The sequence below is a fragment of the Corvus hawaiiensis genome, chromosome 5 (genome assembly GCF_020740725.1).
Source record: "Corvus hawaiiensis isolate bCorHaw1 chromosome 5, bCorHaw1.pri.cur, whole genome shotgun sequence".
Taxonomy (NCBI): domain Eukaryota; kingdom Metazoa; phylum Chordata; class Aves; order Passeriformes; family Corvidae; genus Corvus; species Corvus hawaiiensis.
The window spans coordinates 34,618,444-34,632,645 of record NC_063217.1 but is presented as its reverse complement, the minus strand read 5'-3'; the positions used below and the strand labels follow the sequence as shown (position 1 = coordinate 34,632,645).

Sequence of the window (14,202 nt, the reverse complement as noted above, 5' to 3'; positions counted from 1 at the left end):
TTAGAAACAGTTCTCCTGAGCAGACAGGAACAAACACAGATTGTTACCACTCCACTGCCTGAACTCTTGTCTTCTAGGAATGAAAGCAGTCATCTTGAATACAACATATTTTACTACTAACAGCCTAAGATTTTGTTTAAACTAGTAGTATTTTAATAAAATCTCTGTTTAGGCACATCAGAGCAGTTAACATCCAAATTATCACAATAAAATAGCAGATTGCTATTAGAGCTTTTGGTTAGAGAGGTATTTTTCCCAGACCGCATTTGTTAGTGATGTCTTCTGCTAGGAGGAGTACATGGCACAGGAGAAGAAAAAAAAGGAAAGAACCAGACTACAGAAAAACACTTTTGGTTGCTTTTTTTCTCATGCAGTGTGCTTATCTTTTCTTTAAATCATCTTTTCTTCCTAAATTTGAACAATTTTCTGGTGGAATTTCTTATTATTTTTAAAAATATGTCTTTCAGCTAGAAAGCTATAAAAGAAAACAAAAATGTTAATTATGACTATGAAGCTTAGTTAAAACAAGGCCTCTTTCTTCTTGTAAAAATCATAAATTCTGAATAAATGTGACTTAATTATATAAACTTCTGTATGTATATATAAGATCTGTATATTAACTTCTGAATTGCTATAAATATGCTGAATTCCTCCTGTTAAAGGAAAATACAGATAGTTATCCCCAGCTACAGTTGCTGGGAAAGTGTTATACCAGCAAACACAAATCTTATCTTTTTCATGGCCTTGGGTACTAACTCACACAATGATGGTGGTAGCAGCGCTTTGTGATGGCTCCTACTTATGAGTACAAGGTGATTAAAATGATTATGTGCCTGGATTTAAGGCCATAAGTTTAGCTCAGGCAATAGTTCCTAATGCGGTGTTAACACAATATGAAAGGCATTTTTGTATTCCAAATCGTATGCAAACTCCTTCAGGTTCTTTCCTAGGGACCCAATGAAGAGGGTCAGCAGTTTTGTGCAGCTGAAGTGCATCATTTTCACCAGAGGTCAGCTTCCCATATAGCTTTGTTTTATGCAGTGGAACACAAACTAATGTAGTGGAAAAGCATGACCCCCATTTAAAGGTTGATTTGTATGATAATCAGTACATTTAGTGACTTCAAAATGAACGTGTGTAAGGCCCTATCTTGCTTTAATTAAGGTAATTAAGACATATTTCCCTCTGCAGACAGCTATTTAATTTTATGGCTTTGTCAGTGATCAGATTAGAATATTTGTTTTACAATTTTACCACAACTCGGTACTCGGGGAAAAAGTGCCTCTCGATCCCGCTGCTGGCGGTGAGACGGGGGAGACAGCGCAGCCCTTCCCGCGGAGAGAGCGAACCCAGCGCAGCTCCGCGTGTCCGCAGCCGCTCCACTCCGTCACTCTGCGCCCCCGCGCACTGGGGCTCCCCGCTGCCGCCGGGGTGGCGCGGGCGGCCCCTTCTTCCCAAAGTTTCCCCGTTCCCACAGAGGAGCGGTGCGGTTCTCTCCGGGGCTTAGGGAAGAGCGTGGTCACGGCCGGCTCGTCACCTTCTGACCCGGCCCCGCCGCGGTCCGCGCTCGGCGCAGCGCGGGGGCTGCGCGGGCTCCGCCGTCCCGCCCGGGCAGCCGGGGAGAGAAGCGAGGCGGCTCCGCCGACAGCTCGAAAGCGGCCGCTCGAGCGGCTGCGAACTCGGTCCCTTCGCGGGGCTTGCACAGGAGCAGGAGCCGCGGAGCTGACCGCGCGGACAACTAATGGGAATAGTTGTTGCCACGTTATGACCAACCACCTAGACTGAGTCGAAAGGAGGTTTTTGGGGTTGGTTTTTTTTTTTGTTTGTTTGTTTTGGGGTTTTTTTGTTTTTTTTTTTAATTAGGGTTGTGATTATGAAGTGTCCTGACGCAGGGCAATACTGCTAGTTGTTTCCATTACGTAGAGGCAATCCCTACCTAGCTGCATTAAAGCGCATCTTGACTCTTACCCCGAAGGAAAATGGATGGTTAGAAACAATTTCTTCCTTCATGAGCTGTAGATCCAGGACCGCTGACAATGCAGAGATTTTGAGATCCGTTTTTTTCAGACGTGCGAGTATCCTGAAGAGCGTGGATTCCTGGAACCAGAAAGTGCCGCTAAGTCTGGCAGAGACCGAGTTACCGTTCAAGTACGGAAGGACACGTTAAGAACAATTTAAGAAGTTTGCAAAGAACGTGACAATGTCTTGGATGTGTGTTGTCTTTTGGAGTCACTGGTAGATTAGTGCAGGAGCCGGCATGTCTCACATCAGAGGACGTCCTGCTCTTTTCTCTCAGTAACACCTACTGTCCAAAAAGATTTACAGATAGTCTCATCTGAAAAGAAAAAAAAAAAAGTATCTCTAAGTCGATAAGGAATGCATACCCTTTTGTTCTTTCTCTACTAAAATAGTGAGCTTACTGGAAATCCAAGAGAGTAAGGAATGGCTACAGTGTGATTTTAGAGAGTTTAGTCACATTTAATAGTTGACATTAGGAAGATAGTTTCCTATAAAGCTCTAACTCAAATGTGCCTGCACACTTTTCAAATCAACTTAAACTCTGAAGACTGAAATTTAATTAAAGTTTGGTAAGCCGGGTAGTGCTGCTTCAGTGATGTCCAAGTTAAGAGCACCAAAATAACTTACTCTGAACTTCAAATGTTTGTCAATAAGTAGTTGACATTTGTTGTCTATCCAGTGGGCTTTGCACAAGGAAGGCATGTTATTGTTCTACTTATAATAAAGCAGCATCTTAACTCAGTGTATTTGAGGGCAGTAAAAAGTTGAAGTTAATACTAGATGAATGGATTTAGTAAAGGTATTGCAAATGGATGAAGCAGTAGTGCACAAATATAGGGCTTTAAATTTGCATTTGCAAAACATAACTTTAAATATTGTGTTGGAGGACTGTAAGCCAAAAGAAAAAAAAATGTAACTAGAACCCTGAGTCTACAAGATTTGCTTTTAGTTTAGCAGAGATGCTATATGCAACAACAATTACAGCATTTGGTGTAAGTTCAGGGTTAAGATTATTCCTGTGTCCCTAGCTATATGCGTTTTGTAACAATGAATTTTGTGCAATTCACATTTTCACACTTCGAGTGCTTTCTTATAAGGACTAAACCCTTTGTAGGATATTTTATTTGAAAGATAAGGTCATGAAGATGCCAGTTCTTCTTGTATTGTCTGTGCACTTACCTGCACAGAACTGTCTCTAGAGAGGTCTCTATGGCTCCTACTTTCTCAAATGAAATGCCACCACTTCAGAACCACCCACAAAGTCAGTACGGAGTATTCATTTCAATTCCATTGGTTTAGTTGTTGTATCTTTAAAATACTTTTGCAAACTTGTATTTAAAAGTAGTTCCTTTTATTACAACTTTTCTGGGGATGAAGACACGTCATTGCCATTATAAAATATCTTCTTTCTTTCTTTTTGTATGCCCAGTATTATGAATTACACATTTACTGTACACTTAAAAGGGCTTGAAACGTTTGTGGTTTTCTATTGCACTTGCTGCACGGTGCTGTGTGATGTTGGCTCTGTGTGTGTGGTACCTGCTGTAATTCCCACATGCTGACCTCAGCACTGCGGAATCAGTTTTCATACCCAGGAACCTTGTCTCTCGGGTCGAGCCCAGCAAAGTACAAATGCAAAGAAAAACACAGGGGTAAAACAGAGAGAAAACTGCCTGACTGATCATAGACAGCCCCCTCGCAATGCCCGTTGGTTACATCTGCAGTAGCGTTTCCATGATTAGGAGGCATTTCCAGTTATTTCAGGACAGAGGAATATAGGGATTTTCCTTAGGAGCGTTCAAGATAACACAGTCGTGTATCTTTCATTACAGAGTCAGAGATGTGGTGGATAAAGTTTGGAAAATCAAAGTACTGCAGCGGGTAGCCAGCTAAACGTTCAAAGCTGCTCATCTGTCTAACTTCTCCGAGTGTTTCGCATCTCCTATGTGAAACGCCTTTGAGTTTAAAAGGGAAGGATAAAGGCGTAAAAACAGAGCGATCCTATAGGTAGGTAGGTAACATCTCAGTGTGTAAAAAGTTACAGCTACTACTTTAAGCCGAGAGGTTGCTGAGGAGTCAGGGAGAAAAATAAGCAGAAGCGCCTTTGTACGTGACGGAGAAATGGCTTTAAAAGCAGATGTTTAAGCTGTAATCAGGTCACTCGGCACCCGGCTCCCGCCCAACTCCGAAAATTGCCGGGGTGCGGCGGAAAGGCTGGGCGGGGGGGCTGCGGGTTCCCGTGCGAGGGGCGGGCTGCCGGGCCCGGGAGCCCCGCCAGCACCCTCCAGCCTTGCCGGGCGGCCCCGCCGCGCCGCGCCGCGCCCGGGCTGCCGGCAGTGCCGAGGAGCCTCGGCGGGCGGGCTGCCCGCGGCGCCGGCTCTGCTTGGCCAGGCGCGGTGCGGTACTGCGGGGAGCCGCGGATTATTTCCCAAAATTCTTTCTCTCCCCTGATAAAAATAAATAGGTCCCCGCAGAAAACAAAATGCAGCGGAGGGATGCTTCATGCCCTGCCGGGTGGAGGGAACGCGCAGCGGAGCCGTGTAAGTTCATTAGTGTTTGCAATCAGGAGCACGCAGACACCCTCATCAGGGCAGACAGCGGCCAAGAGCCATTCATCAGCCTGAAGTGCCGCTCGCGGATGACCCCTAAATCACCGCCGGAGTCGTGGATGCGCTGATTAGGCTCAGCGTGGGAGTCGCGCCACAGCACTCTACGCGAGCGGCGGGGACGGGGGGGGGGGCAGCAGGCTGAGGGTCCGCAGCCCAGGGGGTCGGGTCCCGGCCCGGGGAAGCGCCGGGGCCCTCGGCCGGCTCCCCCACGCTACGGCGAAAGTAGGTGCTGGCGGCGTCGGCTCCTCCCCGCGCTCCTCCCCCGCCCGGCACGTCGCTGTGCGCGCACCTTCGCCCTCCTCTCCTGTAAGAAGAGGGGCCAAACTCCCTGCCCGCCCGGCGGGGGAGGAGGCGGGGAAAGTGAGCTCCGCGGGGCGCGTAAGCTCCCGCTGCGCGGGGCGCGGGCAGCAACTCGTGGCCCTTCCCCCGCCCGGCCCCCGGCCCTCCCCTCGCTCCCGCCCGCCCTCCGCTCCCGCCCGCCCGGCCTGACAAAGTGCCGGCGTGCGCCGCTCTCCCCCGCGCTGCTGCCAGGGCGCGGAGGCGGCGAGGCTCGCGGCGTGCCCGCGGTAAGTGGCGCGCTGCGCTCCGCGCCCGCGGCTGTCTGGCTGGCAGTGGGGAGCCGGGGCCGCTGCCCTCCGCCCGGACGAGGGTGGGGGAGCGGGCAAGCGGCCGGTGCGGGGGTTGGCGGAGGTTTCTGCGGCCCTCCGTCCCTCCCTTCCCCACCACCCCCACGGGGGCACCGTTGGCGGTGGGACCTTCGTCGGGCGGTGGGCGGGAGTCGCGGGGTGCCCCGGGACGCGTGGCTGCGGTCGGAGCGCGGCCCCAGGTAGGGCTATGCGGGCGCGGGGGAGCTAGAGGAAGGGGCCGGGGAGGCAACTTAATGTGGAAACTCCGCGGTGCCGGGCGGAAAACTGAGCGTGGGGGGGAGGGGGACTGGGTCTGCCAGCAGCGCCGCACGGCCTCGGCGGGCCCTCGGCTGCGCCCCACGCTGCGGAGGGGAGCGGGGTCTGGGGCTGCTGGTGTGCGCGCTCCCGGGAGGGCTGAGCGCGCTCCCGGCGGCGCGGGGCGGCAGTGGGACTGGGCACCACAGCAGTTTCGGTGCTTTCCCAAGTCGGCATCCTCACTTTCGGAAGATAAACGGAAGTGTCCGTACTCCTGTCCGGTGAGCTTAGTGGCGCGGGCGGAGGCGCGAAAGGTCGTCCGAGCAAGTTTATGGTGGGTTTGGAACTCGGTGTTTGTTACCTCGGCTGTGCGGGCGCGGGGCGCTCCTGCCGGGTCCGGCATCCTCGAGCAGCGCGTTTGCCAAGCGGCGGCGGGCAGTGACAGGTTGCCGAGTGGTCTGTGCTCCGGAGCTGCTACCGGGGCTGTACCTGCCCCCTGCTAAAGGAGGGGGTTTCTGAGGCTCGCATCTGTAATGGTCTAGTCAGTAAACTGTAGTGAAAATCGTGTTAGTGTGCACATGGCGACCAAAGAAATTGTATGCCACCATGGTTTGGGGAGAGAAAGGGGTGGTCTCCCTTGTGAAATTGCAAACATTTCTGGTGTGTTTGCAATTTCTGGTGTCTGGTGCGGCTTTTCTTCACGTGTATGTAGGTAACAGATCTGCTGTTCTATGGGCTTTAAAGTTTTATGTTATGAAGTTGCTTTTAAGCAAAGTAACATAAAAAGAGAACATACCCAAACTCCCATCTTAATGTGCTCACAGACTGTTAGAAGTTTTTTAATAGGAGCAATTTCTGTAAGGTATCATGTAGATGTAGGCTCCTTTAAATATTTAGATTTAAAATGTTTTTATAAGAAAACTTTAGCAGTCTTATTTCTCTACTTTCTAAATATCATGCGTCTCTTGCGCTAAGCCTTAGTTCAATGCTTGTTTGACTGTTACCCCTGCATTTTATATATACTTCCTCAGGCAGAGTATTTTGCTTCATACCACTGAAGAGTTATAGTAATATTCTGTGGATGCTCACGTCCTAAAATTCAGTTTAGTAAAGAGTATAATGAAATATAAATATTGCTCATCTATGGTCTTACAGAAAAGTTAATTGTAAAACACTTGAAGACACTCTCTGAAAAATACCACTGCTCTTCCCTTTTAAAATAATCCAAGTGCTAGTCAGAATTATTATTGCGCTCACATCTAGGAGATTAATTTAATATTGTATGCAGGGAAAAATTTTCATTCGTTGTACTTTTTTGTAATATAAGAATAGTTAGGAAGAAGGGGCCCTATGTAAGTATGAATATACATGAAAAATATATCACTTAAATTTTGGAAAAATATAACAGGTTGAGAAAAAGAATATTATTTTACAATTCTGAAGCTTTGCTGTTATGAACTTGCTGGGTTATTTTCAATGGTGTAGTAGATCAGCGGGGGGGAAAGAAAAGCCAACAGTACAGAAGTATTAGATGCATACATCTGATTAAAAATGGAAAGGGGTTCATATGAGTGAACACTGAGATAAAAGATGCTGTTTGAGATAAGAAATACTTGACCCCATTGAGATTCTTTTATTTAATATTTTTTGAGGAAAAACAACCCAAAATAACACTCATAATCCAGTTAGCAGGTTAAGACTGGTACTTCAGTCAAAACTCTTAGAGCTGGGAGTAATTATTCTCTGTTCAAATGAAAAAAGAGAAAAAAAGGATTTATTAATAGAAACTAGATTTAAAGTTACAAATGAGCACACAGTGGCTGCTTTTAGTAAGTATCTATTCTATAGAAGCCCCATAAAATATTAGAAAATGAAATAATAATGAACCTGAAAGTATTTTTTGTAATCTCCTAGCCTCAACAATTAACAGATTATAGACTCGGCTCAGTAAGATACCCAGTACCTTTATCTTCAGTTAAAATCAGTGAGTGTTATGCCGACTGATGCCCCTGTAGATTGATGCAAAAACTCCCACTAACTTCCATCAGTTTTAGGTTAGGCCCAATAAAAGCTGAGAGCGCCCAGCAGCTTGGAGGATCAGGTGCTGTTTGTGAAGGGGCATTGTGCTATATAGACTTAAAAGACCAGAAATGCTAAGGCTTCAGGTCAGAACTGCTCTTATTTTAATAGTGATACTGCACTTACTGTGCTTAATGCTGCATGTCTATTATAGAAAACTCATCTGTCAGTCAGTGTACAAGAGAACCTATAAAATTCTTATAGAGCAAATTTATTATAGAGAAATCTTAAAAATTCTTTCAAAATGTTGTGCAAGTAAGTTGCGCTGTGTAAGATTTTAGAGGCTGATTTGAACTATACTGATACTACACATTAGAGATTGTTAATCAGACTATTATCTCTATATAATATTATTTTCTTTTAAGAATAGCTTTACTGTAGAATCTGTTCAGTTAAATGAATATATGTAAACTCATTAGGTTTACTGTTTTAGTAAATGTAGTAGTTATGTGACTCTATCACCTGCAAGTTTGTGCAGCATCAAGTGCACAAAATATTACCAGAAATAGTTCTAGTGTGTTTACTAGAAAATCTTTGGTTTGATGAAATAAATTTTTTACCCTGGGCTAACTAGTTAAATAAGTAAGTTCTTTCAGGATACGTGCACCCGATTCTTCTTCGACTGAAGAGTGTCTTAAAATAAATGCTTTATCTTTCTAATAGAGTAGTATTATTTGCAAAGAGTTTTAGCCTGTAGTAAAACATTTCAGGGACCCACAGTTAGGGGTTGGGGCACGCTGTCAACTGAGCAATTAAAAGAAAGCCCTAAACATTTAATTTTTTGGAGGGAACAGAGGCTTGAAAGAAGTTACCATTGTAAAAATGTGCCACTTTAACAGCCTTTCCTTAGTTCTAAAACTGATTAATTGCTGTGTCTTATAAAACCTGATTTATTTCATACTTTTTTCATACCAAGCATTATCATTATGAAGCTCTCCTTATAAGTGAGATTAATGTTTCTGAGCAAAGAAGTGGTTTGGAGGGCTGCATTCATTTTGAGTGCTATTCTAATCAATTTTAGATACAGCATTTCACAATGTATCAGTCTGCATCTGAACCTGCCTTATTATGTGGAATTAACTTGTTAGTGATTGATAGGAAGCCTGCTCCATCTCCAGGGGTGATTTGTTTGAAAACAAGTGTTACAGGTTCCAGGAGTATGAGTGCAGGGTCAAGCAACTCAGGTGCCCATTCCGTGGCCTGACTGAAGTTTGACAGAGAAGTTAGAAAAAATGCTGTGCTGGGTTTTTTTTGTTTTGTTTTTTTTTAAAGCTAAAACCCCCACAAACTCCAAAAATCCTAAAACCAAAACACTACACTTATATTAAATGGTGTTCCTTGCTGTGGCATTGGTCTTCACAGACAGTGTGAAGTGACAAGTATGAGGCACAGACACTGTCTTTGTGCATCACTATGTATTGTTACAATGCTTGTCTCCTGGATTATTTGGAGGAATAGCTTTAGTGTTTGAAATTAAAACTCGGAGGGCTAGTTTCAGATGACGAGGTGCACACCTACTGGATATTGCCTGCATAGTTATTGAAAGATGTGCCAATGCTATTTTTTCCCTTTTAAAAGAAGGAAGGATAGTACTTGTTTCAATAGCTACTGAAATATTTGCACATTCTGTCTGTACACCTTTTGGTCTCAGCTTCACCACTGTTTTGATTCTTAACAAATAGGCTATGATCACACACTATTGCTGAGTGTGATGTATGAACATTTAAAGTCCAGAAAAAAAGGATTTCTCAATAGTGAGAGGAAAAATAAGTTAAAAAAGGCCAAATATAAAAAATGTATGTGAGAAACCTCTGAAAATAATAAACAGTTCTAAGAAGATGTAGGTATGTGCATCTATTATGAGGATAGTAATTTAAATCTAAATTATAGTTTCTTGCAAGATGTGCTAATTGCATTCACTACATTTTTAAAGTTTGTATATTGGACTAATTACATCAGTCTTTTAGTTCAAGTGTGCATGTAAACAATAAGAGAATATTGCAACTGGAGCATTGCATAAAAATATTTCTCATCTAACGCAGATCAGAAGTAATAAAATTACAAAATGTTTGTGAATACCAGGCTCTGAGTGCTCCTCACCTCTTCCTTCAGTCTGGCTTTATGGAATAAACATTATTCGTACAGGTTCATTTTAATATTGCAACTGAAATACCTGCTAGTGAACAAATAGGAAGGGAATAATATCTTAAACATATAATAAAATGGAGAGTACAACACGAACTGTATCTCTGCCTTCTTAGACGGAAGTCTCTCCACGTGTTCTATATTTTCACCTTATGGACTATTTACTGTTGTTTTAAAATGCATTTTACGCAAAGCTGATGCTTGGATGACACAAGGTTGAAAAGTAGTTTAAGTCTGGAACTGTTTTGTGCTGATATATGCTGTGAGTCTTGCGAAGAAGTGGGCGTGCTTTTTTAATTTAGACTGAAATCCAATGTATAAGTTCAAGCCTAGGTGACCTAATTATTTTAAATTTTGCAACTTCAGTCTGTAACAGATTGAGGTTGTTGATACTTGATGTGTATGTTTGTGTCTACAAAAAACGTTAATTGCAAACATTACTGCCTAGAAATATGGAAAGCAAAACAGTAAACTAGAAACTGCAAAGTGCTGTACTAAATTCAGCACTGATTAATGTATTCTGCAAATCCACTGAAATCAGCAAATTACCTGGATTGTAAACTGAATGGGAGGCTGTAGTAAAACTTTGTGTTTAAATCTCTTAATATCTGAAATGTGTGTTAAATGTTATGGTAACAACTTTGGTTCACTTTTACAGTAGGATGTCATAAATGCAAATGCAATTTTCACGTATAAAAGAAAACAACTTTTCAACTTGAGACAAGACATGTTAAATTATTTTTGTTTACTTTCCTGGCTTTTATATTTTTAACACACTGGTTGTAAATCTTTAAAATGAGAATCTTAACATGTGCTAGCTATGGACTATAATTACATGATAATAGTGTGGTAATAGTCTCTGTGTCTCTTTACTGTCCCCCAATACACCCCCATTCCATCCCTGGCAAAATGCTGGAATGATTGCAGAAATTTTTACTGCAAAACAGGTTTGCCAACTTGGTTTACTCTCTCAAGTAATTTATTTTAAAAGAAAGAAGAATATATTTTATAATGATGGCCTAAAATCTGTAGTCTATAAACCTTTAAATTTCATAAATTAAGATTTACATCTGCATTTTTGCATCTGAATTACAGAAGTGTAAAATTGCAGTTTGCAAAAATCGTAAGATATTATGACTTCAATTTTTCCTGTAACAGCATAGAAAAACAATCAGAAAAGCAGCAGTTATTATCATAAAAGCTGTGTTGGTGTGGAACTTGCAGTGTGTTGTGTTGAAATCAGTTGTGCTGGTGGTGTTATTTTGCAACATTGTATTCAATTTCTAATAGTATTCTTGACAGCAGTTAAGCCAACATACAAAGGAACTTATTTCCTTACTTGAGTCTTGACAATTCTTAGTGTCTTAAGAAAACTCCTATCAGCGGTAAAATTGGTAAAATACAGATTTAAAACATTTTTCTTGGCAGGAATTGAATAGAAAGTTGCATGTGAGAATTTTTAGAGGAGGGGGAAAGAAATTAATCAGCACATGATTTACTATAATACAGCAATAGATTCCTAAATCATAGAAGTCCTTGATACACTTTGACTGGATCATGGAGAAGGGGTGACTATGTAGTGGTTGAAGAAATCATCATTGCTAATAAGTGTTACTTTAGATTAGCAAATGAAAGACTGCACAGTCCTTCAAAGGCCTGATCCATTCTCATTATAATCCTTTGAACGTTTGTCTGACCTTTCTAAAGAAATTCTACAGAAACTTTATGCTTAGGGTTCCGCATAAATAAACTGACCAGCACTTGTCTCAAGAAGTTTGTAATCTAATGACAGGAGCAATAATACATCTTTTTAACACAAATATATCAAATGTTACTTGCCACAGCAAATTGTTAATTTATTTTAAAATTTTGTGATGTAATACTTGAGACTAATGAGTGTAGAGCAGCTTTATAAAAGCAAATAGTATCACAGTTCTCTAACAAAAATCAAACAAATTGTATTGCTAATATTTTTCCTCTCAGCTTTGTTATGGTTTATAGCTATAGAAAGCTGGGGTAGGTGGAGTAGTTTTGTTTCTAAGGCTGAGGGTGTGAAGGCTTGTGTAGCTAGAACATGCCCAGAGTAGTTCTAGTCACCTCAGTGAAGACATTGTCACTTACCTTCTGGGTGACGATATGTAGGGCTATGCTTATGAAACACTTTCAATTTAGATTTCACTTACCTCTTCTTCTTTTTTTTTTTTCTTTTTTTTACCAGCAGTTTACTTCTTTCCTTTTATAAAATACATGGCCTATTTGAATAGGCTTTGCTGCCTCTTAAAAGTATCGTGGCTCAGATGGGCTTTTTCCATTAAAAGAAAAAACCTCTCATTTTGTTAATAAACTTGGCAAAGCAGAAAATAATTCATTTTATTAAATCAGTTTTTCTAAGAAAGACATTCTTTATTCATGCTACTGAATATGTACAAGTATTTGATGTCTCCCTACTCCTCTTAAGAGAGACTCTTGATTTCAGTGTCAAAAGGTTGAGTGGCAGCATCCAAGCCTATGCAACTGGAACTGAGGAAAGATACGATATTCCAACAAATCAGCTGGTTGAAATCTTGGTTGCAAGTTGTGAGCGTTTGTGTATTGCTTTAGCAACAAAGGTAGAGTCACTGGAAATATTAACATTTAGGCAGCAGTTACTAAACTACCATTTGTTCACCATTGTTCCCATGCTGGAAGGCAGAAATGTTGTATTTTTAAAGTAATGAAGGAACTGGAGAAATGCTGGGCCTTTGCAAATGATTGAGCTTAATCCAGACAATGAATAGGTATTTGAGAGTGCTGAGGAGTTCTAGGTTGCATTTGGTATATCAGACTGGTAACATTAAATATTAAGAATAAGTCTTCAAATTTGCTTTCCCTTCATCCATAACTAGTTAGAAATTTAAATTTTAGGTAGAAAAGGGCCCTTTAGTATTGTATAGGTGGTAAGAAGTATTCTTTTTCATATCTTGCTTTGCTGGTAAAATGCACACATGTTCACACATTTTGAATTGTCTAATCTTCAATATTATTAATTTGGTTTTGATGTAAATTGATGGCAGATGAATGAAAATCTTTCCTGGCAGATTTTTAAAAATACAGATGTGTATCTGTGTGTGCATGTATCTGGACCATTCAATACTGATTCAGTAAACCTACAGTATAAAATTACAGGAGGATTTGTCCATTTCCCTCACTTGTCTGACTATTGCAGAAGTTTGTGATTTCAGCAGAGGCCAGTATGTTGGGAGGTGTCAAAAAAACTTAGGATCTGAAGTCCACACTCTCAGTGAGTGCTGGGAGTGAAAGTGCTCATCACCTATCAAGTTTTTCAGTCATTTGTGTATTGATAGAGTATGAAAAAAGACCCACCCAGTAATCCAATCTATCTTAAACGTATGGTAAGTCAGAAATACAACTATGAATGACTGCTCTACAGGAAACCTGGAAGTAATAAGTGATTAGAAAAGCTGGGGTTTTATTTTCTTTCTTGAGTGAAGAGTATCTTCACTCAAGAAAATGAAATATCAACTCTTACTTAGCATGAAATAGTTATAATTACATGTAGAAATGTTTTAAGTGGCTTAAAAATGCATAGCTGCTTTTATTATTCTTTTGATAACTTTATGTTAATTGTGGAGTGATACAGGGTTAATGATATAAAATGTTAGCACTTTTAATGATATGTTTAAGAACAGTGCAGACATTAAATTCAGTAAACTGAATATGTGGGCCTCATAAATAAATGCTGAATTATAATACAAAGCACTCCATGACCAAATTAATTAGTATGTTTAATCTAGTGAATTCCAGCTAGGCTGCATACAATATGGACATGTATTTAATTTCTAAATTTAATATTAGCTGCATAAGTCAACTCTCACTTAATCAGTGCAGATCAGTAATAGAAATGTAATATAGCTGGTGTTTTACATAAGCTTTTCTTTTAAAAAAAATGTTTTAACATTGTTTGAGATTTTAAACCTTGTAATTAAAGAAAGTATGTGAGTGGGAATGTTCCCTGTGTTCTCCCCCTAATTTGTCGTCATCAGGAGGTAGAATTCGTGAGGTCCAAAATAAAATATTCATTCAGTCAAAATGGCGATGCTCATTAAAATTCATTCAAGGATCTAGGGCAGAATATTTTGTATTTGCTTATTTGATACAAAGTTTTCTGTTGGTTGCTTTGCTGTGATCATTATTATATCAGATTTTATTTATTTGGGAAGAGTTAAAATGCCAGTAGCATAATCTTGATTTTTCATTTGAAAGCTTTACTTTTCAAAGCAAGTGGAAAATAAAACACTATTTAATTTTTTTAATAACCTGTGCGTACTTCAAGTTTTTGTTCTTTAAATTGCAAGTATTAGACTTCTGTCACGTGAGCTATAGGGCATACAGATTTTCTTGAACTCATCTTCTGAATTCTTAAATGTGAGTTTAGGATAGAAATAAGAAATTGGGTAGTATTGAGTCCA

At 41.2% G+C, this 14,202-nt stretch overlaps 1 protein-coding gene across 25 annotated transcripts in view; it reads left to right on the top strand.

The window, feature by feature from the left end:
* The window catches only part of TENM3 (teneurin transmembrane protein 3), a 1,328,112-nt gene that overhangs the window by 903,522 nt on the left and 410,388 nt on the right, over nucleotides 1-14,202 (top strand). Inside the window, exon 1 of one of the 25 annotated variants that reach the window (XM_048302942.1) lies at nucleotides 4,537-4,559. The exons of 22 other annotated variants lie outside the window; for them this stretch is intronic. The gene's annotated coding sequence lies outside the window, so the exon portion shown is untranslated. Of the gene's footprint in view, nucleotides 1-4,536; nucleotides 4,560-5,108; nucleotides 5,195-14,202 lie in introns of those variants that run through there. 2 more of the 25 variants (XM_048302940.1, XM_048302941.1) reach the window with 2 other exon arrangements.